Source organism: Apis dorsata, unplaced genomic scaffold (genome assembly GCF_000469605.1).
Source record: "Apis dorsata unplaced genomic scaffold, Apis dorsata 1.3 scaffold_59, whole genome shotgun sequence".
Classification (NCBI taxonomy): domain Eukaryota; kingdom Metazoa; phylum Arthropoda; class Insecta; order Hymenoptera; family Apidae; genus Apis; species Apis dorsata.
The window spans coordinates 1,089,184-1,103,247 of NW_006263359.1; the positions used below are offsets into that span (position 1 = coordinate 1,089,184).

A 14,064-nucleotide genomic window follows, 5' to 3' on the forward strand; every position below is an offset into this window, starting at 1 on the left:
GTACGCGTACGTTAGTTTTTTTGCTCGTGGTAAAACGGAAAGGCGGATACGATTCTCGTAATCCTTACGAGAGGAATTGGCCATTTCTCGAATTATTCTCGAATAAGGAAATCACGTGAATCGTAGGGTTTTAACGGGCTGGGGGGATAATATAGCTTGGATGGAGATCGATCGATCGTTCAAGGACACGGTGGAGCGCTATCCCCTCTCCCCCCACTACCTAAGTTTCGTCTTGAGTTAGGTGTCGTCTCTCTGTTTTATCGACCGATATGTACAGAGTGTACATGTTAAAATTGTATTTAACAATTGTGTCAGTTTCTGATTTAGGATATTTATTTTGGAATAAGGTGGAAATTCGCGAACAAATTATTGATATTTTTATATTTAAGAATATATATATATATATATATATATTTTCACGAGTAGCATAAATAAATATGGATAAAAATCTTCGTTAATCATTTAATTGCGTGAGAATTACGAAGATCCATAGTGGAATTTTTTATTGTTATTACTTCACTATTATTATCCAAAGAATTTTTCTTTAATATCATAGTATACCGTAATTAATCATTGATTTTATTTTATTTTTTTTAGTATTCTTATATATCAATTTTTTAATCCGATACGAAGTATATATAAGTAGATTTATAAAAAGTATTGCAATAAAAATACAAAGTACACAGAAACCTCTCAATATCGTTCAACGTTTATCCCGTTAATACCTCGACGATAATACAATAACATGAAATTATTAAGTATAATCGTAAATAGTCCAGAAAATTAAAAAAAAAAAAAAAAGAAAAAATTCATCTTGTCCCGATTTCATACGCGATGATTCACGATTGGATGAGAAAAGGAGGAATCCCCTTCAACACAGTACAGGGTGGCTCGTTGGAGAGGAACCAGGAAAAACCTCCGCCCGAGACGAGGAAGCGTGCGCGAGTTACGTTGGTTAGAATTGGAATCAGTGAAGGCGCGTTACGCCGCCGATCGTGCGATAACAAGAAATCACGAGCTTCGAAAAGATTTTTAATCGTAGAGGAGAAAGAGTAAAACGGACGTGATGGAAATGATCGAAAGCGAGGCATTTCCGCGTCTCGCCGTTTCTAAACCATTTCCAATGAAACGATGTTTGCTGTCCAAACATTTATACTGTCTTATTTATCCGATAAAATCTACCACTAAGATTTACATTTTAACGAGTTTTCGATTAAAAAGTTTAACGAGACGATTCCAAAAACTAATCGAACATTGATATTTTTCATTTCTTGATGGGAAGATAATTTGATTCTTGGGTAAAATTTAATTTAACGAATTAAATTTGTTGAAATTTAAATGTTTCGAATATTTTTATTCCGATAATAATTGGTCGAAAGAGATATTCGCTCGAGTGGAAATTAAAAGTTGGAAGGCGCACCGTTTTCGGGATCCCTTCCGCCACGGAAAAGAGAACATGGCGGCCTGATTTATCCGTATGGCTCGCACATTTCATCATTCCACTCTCTCTTTCTCTCCGCTCGCATTTATCCTGCCCAGTCGTGATTTAACCGCGTTGAAAGCCAACGATTCCTCGCTTCGATTCCAACAATAACAAAAAAGAACATGGAAAAAATTGATTTCGCGCCTATTTTCAAATGAAACTTTCTTAACTTTTTGGATAAAAGTGTAGATAAATGATGAAAATCGAGAAATTGGCTCTCGCGCTTCCGTGTATTTAAATTTAAATCGATTTTCTGCGTTCATTTTGAATGATATATATATATCCATTGGTGCGTTAAAAATGATAATGAATTCTATTTAACATTACGAAATCTAGGTATTTAATTTTGTTAATTACAGTCTCTTTAAAACATTTTCTACTTTCGAAGATATTTTCGTTCCATTTAAATGTATTAGAAAAATCAAAACTATCAATATTGAAGAATTCCCTTTTTATCCTTCGTATCGTAGAAATATTAAATTTCGTACGTTGAATCGATTATTAATTTTGGAAAAATATTGAATCGACGAGAGGAGCATTTTCTTAAAAATCTCTCGAAAAGATTCTATTCCACTCCTCGTCTCGTAAGATGTAATCTCGTAGGTGATTGTTTTATCAATATTGAATAATTTATAATTAAAAATCTCTGAAGAATTCTTATCGTTATCCTTCGTATCATAGAAATATTAAACTTCGTACGTTGAATCGATTATTAATTTTGGAAAAATATTGAATCGACGAGAGGAGCATTTTCTTAAAAATCTCTCGAAAAGATTCTATTCCACTCCTCGTCTCGTAAGATGTAATCTCGTAGGTGATTGTTTTATCAATATTGAATAATTTATAATTAAAAATCTCTGAAGAATTCTTATCGTTATCCTTCGTATCATAGAAATATTAAACTTCGTACGTTGAATCGATTATTAATTTTGGAAAAATATTGAATCGACGAGAGGAGCATTTTCTTAAAAACCTTTCGAAAAGATTCTATTCCACTCCTCGTCTCATAAAATGTAATCTCGTAGGTGATTGTTTGATCAATATTGAATAATTTATAATTAAGAATCCCTGAAGAATTTCTTTTTTATTCTTCGTATCGAAATATTAAATTTCGTACGTTGAATCGATTATTAATTTTGGAAAAATATTGAATCGACGAGAGGAGCATTTTCTTAAAAACCTTTCGAAAAGATTCTATTCCACTCCTCGTCTCATAAAATGTAATCTCGTAGGTGATTGTTTTATCAATATTGAATAATTTATAATTAAGAATCCCTGAAGAATTTCTTTTTTATTCTTCGTATCGAAATATTAAATTTCGTACGTTGAATCGATTATTAATTTTGGAAAAATATTGAATCGACGAGAGGAGCATTTTCTTAAAAACCTTTCAAAAAGATTCTATTCCACTCCTCGTCTCGTAAGATGTAATCTCGTAGGCGATTGTTTTATCAATATTGGATAATTTATAATTAAAAATCCGTGAAGAATTCTTATCCTTCGTATCGTAGAAATATTAAACTTCGTATGTTAAATCGATTATTAATTTTGGAAAAATATTGAATCGACGAGAGGAGCATTTTCTTAAAAAAGAAAAGAATCCGTGAAGAATTTTCTTCTTATCCTTCGTATTTCGTAGAAATATTAAACTTCGTACGTTAAATCGATTATTAATTTTGGAAAAATATTCGACGAGAGGAGCATTTTCTTAAAAACCTTTCGAAAAGATTCTATTCCACTTTTCGTCTCGTAAGATGTAATCTCGTAGGTGATTGTTTTAACAGTATATAATCTGGGGGAATCCTGCGCAATTTCAAAAAAATGAGTCATATGCGGCAACGTTAAGCCTCTCTTTATCTCGTTTTCCTATTACGCGAGTCGGAAACGTTGTGTTATTGTCATTCCTGTTTGTTTATCGTCATAACTGTGTTCAGATAAGAGGATAATCTTATTTGCCTCGCGCGTTGATCATTAAACAGATTAAAAACTACAAAATCCCACGGTTGGTCCAGGTTGTAAAGCTGGATTCGAGGAAATGATTATCAGTGTTTCGATTCTTGTTCGCAATTAACAAGAATTAATTAAATGCTCCCACGAATAGTATTAAAGTTAGTTAGTTTATTTTAAATAATAGATATATGAGAAAAGTACATTATTCGTATTTTTGATTTCTATTGATACTTTGATTAATTGAAAATCAAGATTAATTATTTATAAAATATCGAAATTAAATATAAATATAAATAATAAAGTATAAAATTATAAAATTAAGATTGTTAAGATTAATATCCATTCCACGATCGAATTTTAAATAAAGTACTTCATTAAATTCTGTTTTTACAAAATTCCACGCCAAACTCTCTTTAAACTCCTCTTCACTTCTAACTCAATGGAATGGAAATTAATTCTATCCCTTTCCAAATTTTCAAAGAAAAAAAAAGAAGAAAAGCTTTTTCAAAACTGTTTCTTTAATTCTTCCATAAAAGAAAGAAAGAAACAAAAAAGAAATTCCGTTACTTAAATTACCGTAAGTGGTCCCATTTACCTATTCACTCGGACAAGATCCACAAGAATCTTCTCACCAGGATCTCATCTAACTTACAAGAATCCCGCTAATTTACGAAAAATCCAGAAACTCGATTTAAACGATCTTTCCTTCCCCTTCTCTCTCTCTTTCTTTCTCCGTTTCAAAACCGGCCAATTTGTTCTGCGACAAGAAAACGGCTTTTTAAACGTCCATGGTCCCACGCCACGAGGATCTGACACCGGACCCGCAAAACGGGTAGCTTACGTGATTACATACGAACGAAGAGGAATAAAAACGCGACACGTGTCTCTTCCGGCAAGGATTTTGTCCTGCTTTTAAATTGATGATGGAAAAAGTGCAAGATTTCCAAGTGGATCGATAATTTTTCCCTTTCTTGAGCTCACAATCGAGAGAAATTTACACGGGGCGATAAACGTGATATTGTCTTGGTTTTTAAAATTGTATCGATATAAGGATAATCTTGAGAAGAAATTGAATATTTCGAGAAATGCGAGGAAACGTGTGAATGAAATATTGTTCGTTCGATATTTTGTTTCAATTGAAAATTAAAAATCTCATTTTGAGTTTGTTTTCTTGCGAATGTGCATTTCTAAATATTGATTCGTAGATAATTAGAAATACTTTATGTTTATTACATTAATCTCCTCCAAAAGGAACATTTAGAATCAGTAAGAGAATAATACCAAGAGATATTAATTAGATTCTATATAAAGTGGTGGCAAGGAGTGAACTCAAAGAAAGAATCATTTGTCCTCACCTTTCCTTATAGATTTAGAATCAATCGAATAATCCCTATATATAAAGGAGCGAAAAAAAGAAAAAAGAAAATCACACGTGTCATTTATCCTCTTAAAAAACCATTTAGAATCAATAAAAGAAATGAAGAGATATTAATCAAATAATCTCTATATATAAAGGAGCCTGAGAGAAAGGAAAGTGTCAAAGAATCACACGCGCATCATTGCATTTATCCTATTCAAAAAAACATTTAAAATTATTAAAAGAACGAAGAGATATTAATCAGATAATCTTTATATATAAAGAACACGCGCCACAAATATCATTTCACTTGCTCTCATCTTTCTTTATTGATTTAGAATCAATCGGATAATCTCTATATATAAAGGAGCGAAAAAAAGAAAAAGAAACACGCGCCATTTATCCTCTTAAAAAATATTTAGAATTATTAAAAGAAGAGAAATTAATCAGATAATCCCTATATATATATAAGGAGCAAACCTGAGAGAAAGGAATCAGTGTTAAAGAATCACAAGCATCATTGCACTTGTCCTCATCTTTCCTTATTGATTTAAAATCAACAAGAGATATTAATCAAATAATCTTTATATATAAAGGAGCGAAAGAAGGAAGAAAAGCATGCACTTGTCCTTATCTTTCCTTATTGATTTAGAATCAATCGGATAATCCCTATATAATAAAGGAGCGAAAAAAGAAAAAAGAATCACACACGCCACAAGCACCATTGCACTTGTCCTCTTAAAGAACATTTAGAATCAATAAAAGAAACGAAGAGATATTAATCCCTATATGTAATAAATATAATCCCTATAATAAATAATCCCTCTATATAAAGGAGCGAAAGAAGAAAAAAGAATCACACGCGCCACAAGCATCATTGCACTTATCCTCACCTTTCCTTATTGATTTAGAATCAATCGGATAATCCCTATATATAAAGGAGCGAAAAAAGAAAAAAGAAAATCACACGTGCCACTTATCCTCTTAAAGAAACAATTAGAATCAATAAAAGAAATGAAGAGATATTAATCAAATAATTTCTATATATAAAGGAAAGAAAGGAAAGTATCAAAGAATCACACGCGCCACAAGCATCATTGCACTTGCCCTCACCTTTCCTTATTGATTTAGAATCAATAACAGATATTAATCAAATAATCCATACATATAAAGGAGCGAAAGAAGGAAGAAGAACCACACGCGCCACTTATCCTCTTAAAGAAACATTTACAGTCAATAAGAGAACGAAGATTAATCGGATAATCCCTATATACAATAAGGAACGAAAGAAGGAAACCAGTATCAAAGAATCACAAGCATCATTGCACTTGTGTCAAAGAAACATTTAGAATCAATAAAAGAAACGAAGAGATATTAATCCCTATATATAATAAATATACATAATCCCTATATAATAAATAATTCCTACATATAAAGGAGCGAAAGAAGGAAGAAGAATCACACGCGCCGCTTATCCTCTTAAAGAAACATTTACAGTCAATAAGAAAACGAAGAGGTATTAATCGGATAATCCCTATGTATAATAAAGCAGGGAAACCAGTGTGAAAGAATCACACGCGCCACAATCGTGTTTCCGGTTGCACTTGACCCCGGTCCTCATCTTTCCTAATCGCCCTTTTCTTCCTTTTCGTCCCTTTTTCGAGCAGGTTCCGGCCAATGGCACCGGCTCGTTCAACACGTGCCGTTCCTTCCTTCGTGCTCGTATGCTCACACTTCACATTTCGTCGCGTTTCCCGCTGTCGCCTTTCTCCTCTTCCAACGAGCTCCTTCTCCTCTCGTGTCCTGCGCGCCTGTCCAACAGAGTGGCGATCGGAGAGGAGAAGGAAACGACGCACCGTGCATGGCAAATCGAAAATGAGGAAATCGGATGGATGGAAAAGATGGCCGATCTGCGCGCAACGAGGGAGGAGGGAATTTGGAAAGGGAAGGAAGGATTTTCGAGGATTTTGGAATCGTAAGGATTCGAAGGCTGTAGGAGGAATTATATGAGATACAAGGAATTGTATTCGAGAATACGGAGGATAGAGGGGAAAAAGAAAAAAGGGAAGAATCGATATTCGACGCAATTGCGTGATAAAGAGATCAAAGGTTGGAAGGTTGGACGAAAGGAGGACAGGTTCGATGGCATGGCCAGGTGAGTCGCAGCTGTTCCCTCCGTCGTTCTCCATCGTTTCTCCTCTTCTCACGGAGACGACGAGAAGGAAATGATGCCCCTCGCATAACAAACCGACCGATGCCCGACCGATTCTTCTTTTCCCTCGAGTTAACGTTGTTACGTGTAACGTTGTTACGCAATGGCCGATCGCGTGGCGTTTCTTGTTGCGTTTCTGGAAACGTCCATCAATTTCCAAATTTCTCTTCATTTGCCAAATCAGATCACTGCACCGATCCATGTATGTTCCTTGATATTTTTATTCAGTCGAAGTTGTGAAGGAAGTCGTGTAGGAGAAAATTATTCTCGTTGGAGGAAATTTGAAGGGTTGAAGCGATCGATGACAAAGATTGAGTTTAGGAGTTAAGAGAATCATTTTTCTTTTTTCTTTCTTTTTGTTCAACATCTGTGCTCAGGGAAATTAAATCTGGTGAGAAAAGAAAGGTTAGATGGATGATAAATTCGACGCTCTATTTCTATCTCTTAAAATGGTCTTTTTTAATGTTTATTTTCAATTCTTCTATATCCTTCACATTACTATTTTAGAAATTTTTCACGATGAAGAATTAATAAGATTGCAACGTAATGGAAAGATAAAGATCAATAGTAGTTTCTTTTTAAACAAGTAGAAAAAAACAAGTATATAAGATAACGCGTAATTAATACAAATAAAAAAAAAAAAAACGATGCGTTGCGCGATACATCTTAAAATGTTTATGAAAAACTCGTCGCAAATTAAATTAAATAATATCGAGCTTAACAAAAAAGACTTCGACGTACGCGATTCGCGATTTCTCCTCTCTTTTTTTCCTCGGTTTAAGATTCCAAGACGGGAATACTCGATTCGAAAAAAAAGGAGGAGGGGAAAGAGAGAGAGAGAGAAATAAAACCTCGATCGAAGCGCATTAAGCTTTCAAGGCGCGGATCGTCTGCGCGAGTCGGAAACTGTGCTTACAAATCTTGCTCCCGATTGACGATGTTCCTTCTTCCCCGTGCTGGCTCTCCCGAGGTGGCTCACGATGGAAGAAGGAAATGACGCCCCGCGCATAACAAAATGACGATACGTCAGCACCGTGGCACCGTTGCTTTCCACGAGCGACGTGTGACACGCATTACGCGACAGATTCCTCGCGGATCTACGTTGAAAAAGAAAAAAAGAAAACCTCTCCTGTTCATAGAATCTCGTCCAATTTCCGATATTTAAAGAAATATATAAACGACAATTTGGAAGTAATTTTCATTCTACTATCAAAAGGAGATGGAGCTGTATAATTATTTTTTCAAATTTTCCCGATATTGTTATTACAAAATTGTTTTTATTTGAAAAAGAAAGGAAGAAGAGGAAGAAAGATGGGGCGAATTTAATTTCGAAGCGGGTATATAAAAATAATAACGAAAGAGAAGGAGAAGGATCTCGTTGGCAACGGTGGAGCGCGAGGAATTCGCTTACTCGAAGCGTACCGATCGATTCGAAACGCGGAGGATCGGAAGCGTGGAGCGGCCGGTTGGCCGGTTTCTGATTTCCGGCCGAGCCGAGTACTTTCTTTGTTCCATTTCGACGTGTGCGAGGAATCCGCGAGCCTACGCACGAACACGCTGAATTATCACAAGAACACTTATCGTGCATCGTGTTCCAAAGTTATTTCCAAGTTGCGCAAACCTCGTCTCGCGTGACAACCGCTCGAAACGGGACGCCTCTTATTGGCACATCGGCCGAGAGATACCATTGGCCAAAGATCGGCGAAAATCTTTGGAAACGCACAACGAAATCCCACTCAGCAGAATGAGTTGTAACCACCACTTTCGGTATTTCGGAAAGGAATTTTGTTTCGCTTTCTTTCGTATATTCACGGCGGTCAAATTAATTTTGATCGATGTGCAATTATCGATATTTTAAACTTTCGTTTAAAACTCTTTTCCCCTTGTTTATTTTTGATAATCCAAAGATATTCGCAGATAAGATTATAAACCGTATTCAACCGTATTTATATTTATACTCTTCTAATTAATACGAAACAAGAAATTACTTAAAACGACGAAGAAAAATTTTCTATAATTCTATAAATCTGAACCAGTTCCATATAAAATTGAAAGTAATTCGAAGCTCGATTAGATTATCGAAAAGAGAAGAAATATGAAAGAGAGGAAATAATAGTGAGAATTTTCTCGTTTTATTCAACCGTATTCAACCGTATTTATATTTATACTCTTCTAATTAATACGAAACAAAAGAAGAAATTACTTAAAACGACGAAGAAAAATTTTCTATAGTTTTATAAATCTGAACCAGTTCCATATAAAATTGAAAGTAAGCTCGAAGCTCGATTAGATTATCGAAAAGAGAAGAAATATGAAAGACAGGAAAAAATAGTGAGAATTTTCTCGTTTTATTCACCGTATTCAACCGTATTCAACCGTATTTATATTTATACTCTTCTAATTAATACGAAACAAGAAATTGCTTAAAACGACGAAGAAAAATTTTCTATAGTTTTATAAATCTGAACCAGTTCCATATAAAATTGAAAGTAAGCTCGAAGCTCGATTAGATTATCGAAAAGAGAAGAAATATGAAAGAGAGGAAATAATAGTGAGAATTTTCTCGCTTTATTCTTCTTGTATAATAAATGCTCAGAATCCGAAAGACACACGATGATCGGCACACGTTGAGCGTATTTCGGAGGAGGATCGTTTTCCCGTTTCGCGGTTGGAATACGGGTCGTATTCTCGTCGTATTGATTCCGCCCAGTCTGCGGAATAAGAGTAAACCGTCTTCCAGTTAAAACGCATCGGTATCGCGATCTCATCGATTTTTTTTTTTTTTTTTTTTTCACGCGGTGCGAAAACATAAGCGAATTCCATTCGAGCGCGTCCCTGCCCGCTTCCGATTGCCCGCCTCTCTCTACCGCCGCCCTTGGCTTCATCGTGGATTCATCTGTGAAAGACGAGGCAAAGACGAAGAGGAAAACGCGGGATCGACGTCATTTGATACGAGAGTCGAGAGAGATGTATTTAACTCTCGCGATGATGATCCCCCCCCCCAAGATTCGTCGCGATTCCCCTTACGTTGCGTCTTCTTCCGCGCCTCGCCTTCGTTCTGGATTCTTGGAATCGTGAGTTTCGAATTCTAACACTCTCTCTCGCACGCGGAACACAAACTTTTTTTTTTCTGTCATGTAAAGTGACAATCGATTTATCTTTATTTATATAGAAATTTTCGCGCTTAACGAAAATGTTAAGATGGATAAGATTAAATTTTTCGTTTAAATCGATAATAAGTTGGATTTTTGACAGTTCTCTTTTGGCGCCAGTATTAAATATTTTTTTTTTAGAGATAGTAGAAGCTTTTGCACTTTACAATTACAATTCTTTTGAATTTAATAATTCTAATGAAAATCCACGAATTGTACAAGTGATAATATAAATATTTTTACTTTTGAATTTTCATAAAAAAGTTTGCGTTTCTAATTCTGAAAATTCACAAATTTTCGCGATGATGCGTGTGTGTGTATGTTCCTTTGACCGCCACGTCGAATAAAATCGACGTTGGTTCGAAGAATTCCTTTAATATCTTATCTATCAATTTCGATTTCCTCGCGTCGCTTTTGCAAGGATTTCTCATTAATGGTTTTGAATTTCGAGACGAGGATCTTGTATAATAGGAGAGTTGATTAGCTGTCTCTTTTGTTACCACGTGAGTGAAACTGAAACGCTTAGAAGTCTCGTTTCAGGAATTTCTTTTTATATCTTATCGATGGATTTCGATCTTCCACTGTAAATTACTTTTCTCAACATCGATAATCCGTACCGAATTATAAAACGACGTTCTCTTTAATTCCTTTACTTGTTCAACTCTCCACACTTATTACGATTCTTCAACTTCCAAAATATTATTTTAATCCAATTTGAAATTAATCGATACCTTCTTTCATTTTGTATCGAATTATTCGCTCGTGTATTTCACAAGTGGAAAAAGAAAGAAAGAGAAATATATATATATATATATGCAAAGGGAGGGAGGGAGAGAGAGAGAGAGGAAGAAGGAAACACATTCGAACGAAAGTTTGTCCAGGAAATCCTACGCGTTCAATGACCCCGGTTGCAAACGGCCACTGACTTGCATCCCAAATGCCCATAAAGAACCACGAATTTTCAATTCCTCTCTTCTCTCCATCTTCTTTCCTCTGCCTCCATCATGTTTAACATTCAGAGCCTAGATTCAGCTTTAAATAATATTCTCTCTCTCTCAAAATTCTATCAAATTTACGTTGCATCAAAAATTGTGTTCTAATTTCATCTTGAAATTCCCAATGTCCATAAAGAACCACGAATTTTCAATTCCTCTCTTCTCTCCATCTCTTTCCTCTGTCTCCATCATGTTTAACATTCAGAGCCTAGATTCAGCTTTAAATAATATTCTCTCTCTCTCAAAATTCTATCAAATTTACGTTGCATCAAAAATTGTGTTCTAATTTCATCTTGAAATTCCCAATGTCCATAAAGAACCACGAATTTTCAATTCCTCTCTTCTCTCCATCTCTTTCCTCTGTCTCCATCATGTTTAACATTCAGAGCCTAGATTCAGCTTTAAATAATATTCTCTCTCTCAAAATTCTATCAAATATACATTTCATCAAAAATTGTGTTCTAATTTCATCTTGAAATTCCCCCATAAAGAACCACAAATTTTCAATTCCTCTCTTCTCTTCATCTTCTTTCCTGTCCATCATGTTTAACATTCAGAGATTCAGCTTTAAATAATACTCTCTCTCTCTCTTTCTCTCTCAAAATTCTATTAAATTTACGTTGCATCAAAAATTGTGTTCTAATTTCATCTTGAAATTCCCAATGCCCATAAAGAACTACAAATTTTCAATTCCTCTCTTCTCTCCATCTTCTTTCCTCTACCTCCAGCATGTTTAACATTCAGAGCCGAGATTCAGCTTTAAATAATACTCTCTCTCTCTCTTTCTCTCTCAAAATTCTATTAAATTTACGTTGCATCAAAAATTGTGTTCTAATTTCATCTTGAAATTCCCAATGCCCATAAAGAACTACAAATTTTCAATTCCTCTCTTCTCTCCATCTTCTTTCCTCTACCTCCATCATGTTTAACATTCAGAGCCTAGATTCAGCTTTAAATAATACTCTCTCTCTCTTTCTCTCTCAAAATTCTATCAAATATACGTTTCATTAAAAATTGTGTTTTTAAAAAATTTTTAAAAAAAATTGTGTCTATCTCTTTCACTGAATATGTTTAATATTCAGAGCCTAGATTCAGCTTTAAATAATACTCTCTCTCTCTCTCTCAAAATTCTATCAAATATACGTTGCATCAAAAATTGTGTTCTAATTTTATTTCGAAATCGATAAACATACAAAGAAATCGAAATTGACAAGTTGGAGAGAAATTCCTCAAGGATCTCCTATGGACTCTTTTTTTTTTTTCGCAAGGGTAGTAGGCAAAGATCGATCCATTTGTAGAGAGATAAATCTAAGAATAGTATATTTCATCGTAAAATGTATATATTTTCCCCGAATAATAATAAAAATAACACGTTTCTTACATAACACCTTTTCCCTTCCTTTTAAAAATTATTCAATTTTCAAATCGCGTGACACTCACCTTAGCTCCCTCTCACGATCGCAATAACAATAATTAATTTTCATGAAATATTTTTTTTTTCCATACTCAAAAGTATATTATTCATGGTAAAAGCAGCCAACCGTTACTTATTATACAATTTTTACTTTCTTTTTCTTCTTTTCTTCTATTTAATAACAACCGAAATATTTTTTCTCTGAACCCCTTCTTTACGGATAGATTAAAAAAGAGGAGAGATAGAGAATATAATAATAATAATGAACACATTTTTCTATAAAGGTAGAATGCTTTAATCAGCTTGGAAAGCACATACACCCACACATATATAGAGCAGGCTAGTCATCGATAACGAAACTACGAAAATGATTGGGCAACGGAATTGGGGGGAGGGGGAGATCAGTTTTCCGGAGAGAGAATCGTCCGATACCGCGTACCGTCACGGTAATGGACGGCCAAGATAAAAATTTGCGGATGTTTCTTGCTCGCGTGCATCCTTCTACGAAGAAAACTATTAGCCTCGGTTATCTGGCTGCGCGATCGTACGGCTAACGAGCCCGATCTAACCGCGAAATACAAATAAACCAGCCAGCAGACAACGGCAGAGCCTCGTCGAGACCCCCTTCGAGTTTTTCCAACGATATTTCCGTTCGATTCCCGTTGCGTTCAACTAACGTTTCCTTCCTTGGATCTTCAACGAGGAGGAGAATCGTGATATCGCTTATGTGGTTAAAATCAATGAAATTTAAAGAAGAACAAATCGATCGATCTTTTGGGGAAAATTTTCTTTTCAACAATTAATTGATTAAGTAAAGTATAAAAATGGAGAATTTGATTTATCAACATCCACTGATCAGTTACGGTTCTTCCTTGAAAGATCTCCTTTTTTTTTCGCTTCACTCAAATTTCAAGCCAGTTAATTAACCAATTAACGCCATTAATTGTCGAAACGTCTCGCGAAAAGTGTTAAAGCGATGTTAAAGCGAATGAAGATGAGATTAAAGGGGGGGAGGAGAGGGGGGAAGAACGCGTTGGAGGCAGGATCCTCCGCAAGAGGCGGAAGTTCCACCGATCTTCGTTCTTCGAGAGGAGAAGGAGCACGAGCTCGCATGAGCGCGAAGAATTATTACATCTTCGCGGTCTGGTGCACGAGGCTGTGCGTTTAGTCATGCCACGTCCGAAAGTGGCCTCCTCGCAAGAGGAGGAAGGAGGAGAAGAAGAAACGGCGAGCATAACAGGAAGCGGGTACGAGACCAAATTATCGAGATTTCCTTCTGCAACTTGACCGAATGGGACAATTTCAGTCGGTGTTTAGCCTAGGAAGATTGTGGCCTAATGGCAGCTTGGATTGGCCTCTGATTTACGGAGGCCTTCTTGTTCGATTGTGAGCGGGGAATGGAAATTCTGTGTTTTCGAGTTCTTTCGAATTTTTCTTTTATCTCGTCAACTTATGTAATCGTGTAACGTTAATTTCTTTAAATACATATATATATATATAT

The 14,064-nt window shown here is 35.3% G+C and overlaps 1 protein-coding gene and 1 long non-coding RNA gene across 2 annotated transcripts in view; both read left to right on the top strand.

The window, feature by feature from the left end:
- Window positions 1–14,064, top strand: part of LOC102671054 (ras-responsive element-binding protein 1-like) — a 68,373-nt gene that overhangs the window by 12,078 nt on the left and 42,231 nt on the right. The gene's annotated exons all lie outside the window — the stretch shown is intronic.
- Window positions 2,014–3,470, top strand: LOC116186823. The gene is made up of 2 exons (XR_004151865.1): window positions 2,014–2,086; window positions 3,252–3,470. It is a non-coding gene; the product is annotated as an uncharacterized LOC116186823 (long non-coding RNA).